Source organism: Prinia subflava, chromosome 9 (assembly GCF_021018805.1).
Source record: "Prinia subflava isolate CZ2003 ecotype Zambia chromosome 9, Cam_Psub_1.2, whole genome shotgun sequence".
Taxonomy (NCBI): Eukaryota; Metazoa; Chordata; class Aves; order Passeriformes; family Cisticolidae; genus Prinia; species Prinia subflava.
Genome location: NC_086255.1, coordinates 15,057,561 through 15,068,304, shown reverse-complemented (window position 1 = coordinate 15,068,304; position 10,744 = coordinate 15,057,561). Strand labels below are relative to the sequence as shown.

The following is a 10,744-nucleotide window of genomic DNA, read 5'->3' as shown; positions in this document are numbered from 1 at the left end:
GTCTGAGTGGGAGCTGTTGCAATGACATGAGGCCAATTTCTATGTGCAGAGTCTCTCTGACTTTGTCTCTACTCCCTGGGGCTTCTTACCTCTTGGACACTGTTGCCTTTCCAAAGTTATGGACTTATGAGGAATAAATAGGTCATGCTAGTAGCACCCGGATTGTTAATAAACATGAGATCTCTAAGACTGCAGAGCAGCTGTCTCTGCGTTTGGTTTATATAAAGCCTTGCATGGTACAAATGGTGTTGTGCTGCTGGTGGTAGCAAGGAAATATATTTAGGATATGCTTGTTGTAAATAGGACTGCTGTGGATTTGTCATCCATCGTGGAATGCTGCTGTTATTTTGTCCTCAACAATGCTTTTAGTTAAAAATCTGCCTGTCTAATATTAAGTCACTAAGAGCTGTGTTCAACAGGTAATGGGAGTTTGAGATCTAGAGGTTTCCCTTGCTGAAAGAAACAGTAGCGTACTTTACATTCTTTAGGGCAGCTGGAATTACTTTATTACATTGATGGAGATCTGTCTGTAGTATTGCTGCTCTAACACTTCAAATTAAAACCAAGGCGTTTTGGAATTATTTGATAAAGTTTAATATGCAATGAGCATACGGTTCTGAGGATTCTCTACTGCCTCGCCTACCACATTTTTTAAGCTTTTGAGATGCTAGAAACCTGTTTTTCCCTCGACTGAAAGATGTTTTCTTTCAATAGTAGCTCAGTGAACCCCTGTGGTTTGCATTGTTCTGAGTAAACTGCTTATTTCAATAGTACCATCTCACATTAAGAGCTCAGTGAACATTAAACTAGTTGACCCTTTATTCTTATTTGTGTTATGAGTGGGTCACCTATGATTTATTTGTTTATGACCTAGGGTTTCCAACCTATTGTATACCCCAGGAACTGTTTGCTCATACTTGACTGTCCAAGATTTTTGAACCTGTTTTACTCAATCTCACATGTGGAATGAATGGTCTTCTTGAAAGTTGGCTACAGAAATAGCCTTGATCTAAGACAGACAGTAAGGTTTGATTTGTAATATAAATCTGTTTGTACAACGGGAAAGGTCATGTTATTTTTCCTAGAACATGATGTCCCCATTAGTCTTAGGCTGACCTGATGGAGAGATCAGAGGTTTCCAAGGCTCTTTGCAAAAATTATGCTGTCTTACTGGCAGTGTAATGTTCTGTGGGCCAAGCTCTGTCTGTATTTGCATGTCTTTATTGAAAGAACATCTACTGGAACACAGAAAATAAAAGCACTTCCCATATCTTTGTAGTAATGCACCAATATATGCTTAAGCAAATTGAGCTTTAGTGTTTGAAAGAGGAAGTTACCACATACAGAAATAACTGTGATCACCAGAAATTTAGCCACAGCAAAAAGGCAGCAAAGCCTCTGCTGATGTAGGCTGCAAGATTAGGAAGTCTGATTTCTTTTATGAGAAAAGAGAATTCAAAAGGGCCAGCTGAAATTCTTCTAGCAGGACAATTTATCTCTAAGAATGCTTCATCAATTAAAACAAGTTGTTTTTCAGGGCTTCTTTCACTTCAGTGATGATTACGACTATAAAAAAACGGTAAAGTTGAATCAATTAATTTTCATGTTTTTTAATACAAGGTAAAAGTCCCAAATGAGGCATGTAAGCATTACTGCCTTAGTGGTTCCAAAGCACTTTATTTTTACTTTTACGGGAAGTTTGCAACCATTCCTTCTGAATCAGAGCAAAGGGAAATATTGAAGTGTCAAAATTTCCATTTTTGGCCACATCTAAGAATTAAGACCTGGAAAATATTTCTAGTCAAAACGCCAATCACCTGAGAACAGGACATGCCGCAGAAATGTCCTCAGTATGGAGGAGTCCTGCTGGAAGCAGACCTGGTGCTTTAAGAACTGACTGTTCCTCAGGACTCAGCCCAAAGTGTGAGTGCAATATGCTGGTGACCCAGTTCAGTGGTGACACACAGCAGAATTGACACTGTCAGCTTCTGTTAATAATCTTGCCTTTGTCAGGGCTGAACCAGGGCTGAGGCCAGCTGCTGCTTCCAGCTACCTGAGTCCTGTTCAGTAAGTGCATGCAGGTGATTTGAGTCAAGTGGTGCCCTTCTGTGTCTGGCTTTTGCTGTGACAACAAAGACAGTCCCTTGGCTGTGTGATTATGTGCTGTTTGTTTCTAGTTAGTCTTTCCTATTGAAACAATCTGATTTTGTTATTTGGCATTTGCCTTAACTGAGCAGACATTTTTGCAGGTATGAAAAAGTCCCTTCAGTTCATCTAATTTGCTTAATGAGGGAATAGGAGGAGGCAAGAACTTAAATGGTTGTGGTGGTGGTGTTTTCAGTATTTGACTAGTGAGTTAGTAGGAAGAGTCTGTAATGTCTCTACACAATGGCTGAGGCTGAGTCGGTGCAAGATGCTCTGTGCCTTGCACTGAAATGCAAAACTCAATTTTCTGGGTACTGACTGTTTCCATCCGCTCTGAGGGACACTGAACATGACAACAGGAAATGGCATATCAGGAGACAGTTCTCAGGTCACTGGTAGCTGAGACTGGCAAGGACTCTTCTTAGGGAAAGCTAAGTCATAACCTTAGTTCATGGCTGCTATGCAAGCCCAGTAACTAAATACAGGTGCTTCCCAGGGAGCAGTGGGATCAATCTTGGAGAATCCCAGAAAGTGGGTGACACTGGACCTTCAGCTCTCCCCTGCTGGCCAGGGGCCTGGGAACTGTGCAGATGTGCTCCCTGCTGACACTGCTGCAGAATCAGCTGCCTTCTGCTTTCCTTTTCTGTTTCCTAGACAGAAACAATTAGTACAAGAAGTGCTGGGAAACAGCTGACACCAAAAAAGCTGCAGAGAAGGAGTATGAGAATCATCTTACCTCTCAGAGCAAATACTATGGCAGAAACTGTCAGCAACAACTAAGCTGTAAAAGCAGTCTTAAAAGCAAAACCTATATGTTCTTGAAAGATTAAGAAAGAACATCTGCATAATTGTAAGCACATTACATTTCATCAAGGGAAGTAGAAGTAGCAAATCTTAATGATAAGAATAAATTCTCTTACTGAAAAAGGAAACCAAATGTGGCTTAGTACATGCCTGTCTACCCTAAACACTTTGATGGCTGGCTGTCTTCTCTTTGGAAATAAATCACCTCATAAGCTCCTTGAGCATCTGTATTGAAGAAACAATTTCAAATGTCCACACAGAAATGTGCTGAGCTACTTGACTTGTAAGTACTTGAAAGTACTCCTGGATAGTGGAATAGATTTCCTGTACCTCCTTTGGTTCTGGTCTAGGTTTTTGAGGTAGTGCTTTAGTTCCACTGTTCAGATTTTAATAATCTCAATGGTTATAGCAATCCTATACAGATACTCTCTAATTCACGAGTATGTCATGTATCTATATCTGTAGGCAACTTGAAAATGAGCACTTGCTTTGCTTGATTAACATTACCTCAGCCACAGCAAGCAATATTATTAATAGTGAGTAATCACTGACTCCAGCAGCAAGATCACAACTGATGCATTTCAATGGCTGCTGGAAAGGTAGACCTGAAGGTGCTGGCTGGCAGTCATTGCAAGTAGGACAAAACAAAATAGTGGTATCACAAATAGTGATAATTTAGGTAAGGAGCAGAGGTATCAAGATTGAGCACAATTAAGACCTGTTACTGTGAAGCACACATGCCATGTCTAAGCTGCTGCAAGAGCTCAGCCTTCACTTCACACAAGTGTTTTGTGTTGGAAAGACTCTGCCAGTAGTGCATGCAGCGTGTGGCTCTGGCTCAAACAGAAGAAACTATTTCTGCCCCTGGAGAAAAACAACCACACATGCCTATGTCTGTAAATATCTTCATTTAAAGTGTGAACAAAATTTATGTTGGGTCACAGCAGTGGGTGTCGATGAGGACTTGTAAGGTGGGGAGGGGACAGGTACAGCACAGAGTCACCTCTCTCCTGGTCTGTGATTGAGAGCAAGGTGCTGCTTTGTGGTTTATGGCTGGGACAGCCACAGGTTTTGAGAGCCACATCTTGAAGGGACAAGCCAAAGACTAGTACAGTATTACTCATTGTGTACCAGTGACACAAAAAGCTTCACAAACTTTCTCAGTGAGTACTTGGCTACAAAATGGTTAAGGATATTTGATTTAAACATCTGCTTTATTTTTCTCAGTTTGGAAATTTGAAAGACAGCCTATAGGCAGAGCATTCCCTCCCCCATACCCCAATATCCCATCTTTCTGGGATGTCACTAAATTTGTTAGTGTGCTTAAATGGCTTAATTCAAGTATTTTCTGCTTTAATGCAATCAACAATGTCTTGTCAGTGCAACATGTCTGGTGCTAATGATGCTTCTTGATGATAGATGCTGTGGGGATAGCTATCAAGGTAGAGAGTAACTTAATTTGAGAGGTTTGATTTCCTTTTACTTTAGCTGTCAAGACCTGAATGGTTAGTGTCAGTTAGAAAGAAGCAAAGGAAAAGGTGCTTTGAAAGTTTTTCACCTCCTTTGTTCTTGCATGGAAATTTAACAGTATAATGACCTATTTGTCAAGTGATGTATTTCTGTCTAATAGATGTTAAACTGTTAGATGATTTTGATAGGAAAAAGGAGATCTGGTTTTGGATAGAGGACTCAACATATTATGTTAAATTTGTGATGTTTCTGTGCATATATATATTGCTCTACAGACTATCAGTATGTAAGTAATACAGATTTGTGTTTTTTATTCTTCCATGTTTCTGCTTGGTCTTTACGCACAAACATTTATTTATTTGAATTTCATGCTGTATCTGCATATTTAATCAGGGTCCTGGGGTACCCAGCATGTGCATCTTTCCCTTCCCTTTCAGCCTGATGAATCTTCATAAATGGTTATTTGTTGATCTTTTTCTCTTTGACACTTCATGGTAGCCAGGGAAGTCTGTCTACGTCCGAAGTTCTCAAACCTTTCAAGTATTCAGATTTTATAATCTTTATAATTTTATAAACTTGCTCTTAGTATATGGCATTGATTTTATACCATTCCTAATGCTATAGTTCTAATAGTTCCTAATGCTGTAGTGTTCAGGGATGCCTGAGAAACAAAATTCCTTTTGGCCTGTTCCTGAAGTGACCCAAGTTAATTGTGAGCCAGGTGATTAGTGTGGGTTATAAAAAGGATGCCAAATGTCATTGAAATGACCCTTTCACTATATGTAAGTACACATGAATCTCCTTTAGAAAAAACTTTTTCTACCAATTTTTGAAATTTAAATTGCAGTATTTAGCAAGCATGGCTCATGAAGTGAACTGAATACCAGAATATATATTTGAAGTGTCTAAAAATAAATATTTTTGTTTCAAGGCTTTATAAGTCAATGACCCAACATATGGTTGACAGCCAAGATGAAATGCTTACAAAAGATTTCCAAATTTCCACTGACGTACAGACACTCTTTCCTTTCCTGACAGTTCATGAAACAACACTTGAGTTTCAGTATGCTGCCGTTGCACCATTTTGGAGCAATATGTCTTTAAATCTGTTACCAAGCTTGTGCAGATTTCAGAGTGTGGGGAGAAAGGAAAAGCAACATGCTTTCTTTGAGAGAAGTTGAGCTTTGAAAGCTACTGGAAGTTTTGGAATGTTAAAAGACAAACCAGCTGAGATATATTAGCAAGCAAAGAGCAAGAGAAGAGGTCAAAACAGTACATGCAAATGTCCTTTCACATCCTAGTAATTTCTGAAGATTCACATGGCTTCAAAAATAAGCTCATTCCAGGAAAACAATTCACATATTTTTGAACAGTTCTAATATTAGGCTGTCATTACAATGGTATCTGGAAGCCAGTGATATTTATGCTGGGTTGAAAGTGAGCAACATGCTAACTTTACTCTCCTAACCCCAGTTTCCTTGTGTGTGGGAGTAGTTTCTTTTTAGGAAAAAGTCATTGTTGGTTAATTTTCTCTCTTTCTCACCCTCAAACCTTTGACTAATACTGAAATTTACCTTAGAGTGAATATTTCCATTTTTATATCTAAATGCTTTATACAAGGTTTTAAAAAAATTTATAATGCAGAGGGACTGTCATGTAGTGTTGTTTACACAAACAACAAGAAGCAAACTAGGAATTGTGTGATAAAAAACATATTCTGCTCTCTACATGATTTGATGATTTGTGAAAGTCAAGAGGCAATAATAGATTTCCATATTACATAGCAGCCATCCTTTCAATTGAACATATACACTTGTAAAACAGGAAAAGAACACAAAAAGAGAGAACATTTGAATTTTGATATGTCAAGTATCAATTGCTGGCAAATTGTTTGTTTATTAGAAGTTAATCCCGCACTGTGTTAAAAGGTTTGTAAAGAGTTAATTCTTAATGTGAATCCAGTTCTTTTTTTAATTGACTGTGAGCAAAATAAAATAACTTTTTTTGGATAAAAGCAGGCAATTTTGATTACTTAAGTTTCTTCATAGTTCAAGAAATACACTAAGTACTATTTTTTAGCATAACTTTCCACATTCATTCTAGTGACTAAAGCTGCTAGCCGTGGCCATATTACCTTAAATATAGGTTCCAACTACTTGTAGCTATTTCTGGTGCAATAAAAGTGTAAAAAATGAAAAAATTAACTCCCTAATAATTTAAGATGGTGATGAAATGGATGCGTGTTGTTGCTAACTCTGTATTTTACATTCACTTTTTTTTCTTGGAGGGGAGAGAAGCACAGGTTTTAAAGTTCAGATGTGCAGACTTAGAAAACAAAATCAATTTAGAAACCTGTCCTTATAAATTAATGAAATAACCCATAGTGGTGTGTACCTCCTACATAAACCTAAACAGAAGTGTTGTATTTTTAGTCCAGAAAAATAAAACATCAAGTAATAAAATGAAATTTTATTTTTACTTAGTATTTGCTACTGTTTTTTACATGTGACTGTAACTACCCAGCCAAACAATATACCTGTGTGTATGTATGCAGGTATATTATTTAGTATAACCAGATGTCTTCTAGAATACTTCAATAAGGAAAAACAAATTATATTTTTCATTCTATTGCATTACCATCCAAGAGACCCTGGCATTTCCCACTCTAATATATTTGTAAAATGACTCCAGCTTCCCACAATTATCCATGTGTGGGAGAGGGACTCTGCAGCTCGTTCAGATGCGTGTGGGGTGCACGGGATCAGCTGGTGGATGTTGGAAGGGCTGTTGACCTGACTGATAACCAGGCTTTGGCAGAGTATCAGTGAGTGTGGGTGCTGTTTAACATGACAAAAGTGGCTCTATTTGGCTTTAGCTGATTGAAATTCATGAATCGGGGTTACTTCAAGCTGAAGCTCAACAAAGGCAATATCATATCCCAGAAACTCTTGATGTTGTGACCATACTTCATGTTATGTTGTGGAAATTCAGCTATTGTCTGCCAATATTAAATTATACCAGTTTTATCTGTGCTGACCAAATGGATATTTCTCGCATTTGGAACTAATGTGGTTTGTGTTGAGATGAAAACACAGGAACACATAAAAAACCTCCTATGACCTAATTGTTGAGTTCCTCAGTTTTATATATTTCTGAATTTATTCATGAGCACAGTCACAAAAGTCCTTCAAGACCCAACAGAAAATGTAGTCTACACTGTCAAGTTCAAGAATACTTAATTGGACAGGGAAAAGGAAGAAACGATAACACCATAAATAATGCATGGTTCAGTTCTAAAAAACACTGAAATTTTGTCAGTAGAGGACTTTCTGTTTGGAAAGTGTATATATGACCAAATAAACGCCAGGCTTTGAGGATGATACTATTACAGAATTTATTTGCCCTTTTTTCCTACTGCCTCTTCAAAATTTCAGATACTCTGAAACCACGTGAATCAGAAACATTCAGGTAAAAGAGTGAGGTTGGTTTGTTCGTTCCAGTGAAGAGCCTCTTTCACTTACAGTGTGATGCTGGTGCATACAGACATTTCTGTAATCTGCTTTTTATATACTACAGGACCCAGACAACCTAAAACACAAATAAAGTGTTCCATTTTCCCCTTAACAGGAAGCCAGGGGTCAAGGGCAAATGTCAGCACTTGCCTTGAGTAGTTCTGAACGAGTGTAATAGGTCATCAGCTATAAATAGATAACATATGTTTGTAGTCTAATGCCTGTATTTTTTTAACCAAAAAATTATCTGACTTGTTCAATTCATTTGTATCTCATCCTGTATTCAGATTGGTTAAGCACCCTGCCTACTCCTATTATGCTGATTAGATGTTCTAGATGTCTAATGGGACATTTAAGTAAGTTTGATAGAAAATCAAGTTTTTACTCTATTGGGGTCATACCATGAGAAATCAACCCCTGGACATTTGTAAGGTTTTAATAATTCTCACTCTTCTGCTTTTCAAGGACTCTGTTGCAATGGATGCAGATAATTACACCTTTTAAAAGTGTAAATTGCATTCAAGTAGCAGGGGACAAAATAGTTAAACTGTTAAGTGAAAAAGCCCAACTACACAGGAAGATGGGAAGAAATAAATAGAAAAGCAAAGAAACAGAATAAAAATCTATAGAAGGTTGAAAGAATATTAATAAATAATTTAAAATATCTTTTTTTGGAGTTTTATGCCTATCTGCTTATTAATGTGAAGTCAAATGCTGCAGGTAAGAGTCCCTAGAGGAAATCAAACACCCTACAAATAGAAACTGTTTTTCTGGATTTGACACACTAATGTGAATTTTGGATAGAATTTACTCTTCAGTATTCCAGGGGCCTAAAATACATGAAATGATTGAAATTCTTATTCTTCTAAGCACTGGTTTTGTAGGACCTCTGGGAATTCTACATTCTTTCCAACATGCCTCTTCCTGAGCACCAGTGTGTGATGTGGTTTCCCTGCAGTCCAACCCAGACTTCAAGCCAGATTCCCTAATGGTAAGGTCTGAGTTTATGCACGAAGCTGGCACTGGGAAAACTCATCAAAGATCTCTGCAATTGCATTTGTGTTTTGTTTTTATTTTTAATGTGGGCAAATTCCATGAGTTTTTAGATATGGAAAGACTGATCAATATTTAATAGTGTCTTTTGAGCCATTCTAGGAATGGCTGGAAGCTTTTGCTCTTAGCAGTATGCCAGTACCTGACAGGTCATGCAAGCCATCTGCTGATCATTTTAAATTGAAGACCATATTACACTGAAATTTAGCACTCACTACATTGGTAGCAATCTATGGCCTTGCAATTTCTGTTGTGTTTGCTTTTTTTTCCTCTTCCCCTTAGCATTGTGCTTATTCAGAACAGATGTCATCCTTTAAAAAAACCCAGGATGGCTTCATTTTACTAAGGGAAATTCCCTGATATTTGGTAACTTCCTCAATGCTTCTAGTTTCTATAACTTTGCATTGCAGACTTCATGGACTTTCATTTTAGGTGCCTTAAGCTTTTTAAAACAGCCATAATAGCTCAGTCAGCATTAGCAAAATGTGCTCAGATTATTGTGAGTTATATCTAAATCTTAGGCTACGAGTGTTTCTGAGTGAATATCTACCAGCAGAACTGTCCTGGCATAATCATCTTCACCCAACACCCCCGTGAATGTCCTATGGGGGTAACAGTGTACTTGTTTTGCTTTCATTCATGTCACTTTACAATTAGTAGCTTTGTAGATGCAGTATCCAGACAGGTTTTAATAAAAGGGTATTCCTTTCTCTGCCTTTATTTTTGAAATGGAAGTTCCTTTAATTTTTTTTTCCAATAATTTCTAGCCATCTTTCATTTGTGCACTTAGGACTCCAGTTAGTTCTTTGATTAAAAATAGCAGCTTGAAATGTATCCTTGGAAATTTATCTCATTTTGGTGCTAACATCATCCACTGCCACAAATAAAATGTTAATATTCTTTATAATATAAGCAGGCCTTTCCAGGTTCTGTCTGTTTGCAATAGAAACTTAGACTAAAGTCAGCTGTACCTAATGTAATCCTGTTTTTACATAGAAGGCTGATGAATCCCTCCCTTTCTGAACTCAGTACAAACAGACAACTTAAAATTTCAGACTGTCTCCAGCCTATTCCCAAGGAGTCCTTTCTCCCTGGTTCTCACAGGATTTTTTGGTTTTCTGTGGAATTATATATGTATTCACCTTTCCAAACCAACAGTCCTAAGAGTTGTCCCTTTCTTGGAAAAACTCCTTTACAACATCAATTTTCGACCTTGTTCATGCTTTCTCATGAGAATTGCTAATATGCAGCTGGATTTAGTCTTTACTGCAGAAAAGTGTATTTTTCCAGGAGCCTTTGGAAATACCTCTCAGGTGAAGAGCACCATGGTGCCCCTCTTCATCTACCCCTTGAAGGATGAAGTAAAGAGTGGAGAATCAGGAATTTATAGCTTTGTGTTGGAAACAGATAATGTGAAAGCAGAGGGACTAAATTCTGATTAGGCATGCTAGAAGAATTCTGAAATGGTTAGCAGCTGATATTTAACAATGGGGGAGTGGTTATAGTTTCTGGCTCAATGTTTAAACGTTATTAATGATTTTGGACATTAGTACTGTGAAGCAACTTACATGCACTGTAAAATGTCCTGATCTTTCGTGAAGGACAGAGTACAAAAGCAACCAAAATGAAGATTTTTCTAATCACAGATTCTCAAAAGATGCACTTTTATAACTAGGATACTTGAACAAAACAGAAACAGGAGGAAATTAAAAATTACAAAGCCCAAGGCTCTGTAGAGTTTTCCTATTTTTCAGTCAAGT

The 10,744-nt window shown here is 37.6% G+C and overlaps 1 protein-coding gene across 6 annotated transcripts in view; it reads right to left on the bottom strand.

The window, feature by feature from the left end:
• The window catches only part of BLNK (B cell linker), an 88,707-nt gene that overhangs the window by 67,349 nt on the left and 10,614 nt on the right, over positions 1 to 10,744 (bottom strand). The gene's annotated exons all lie outside the window — the stretch shown is intronic.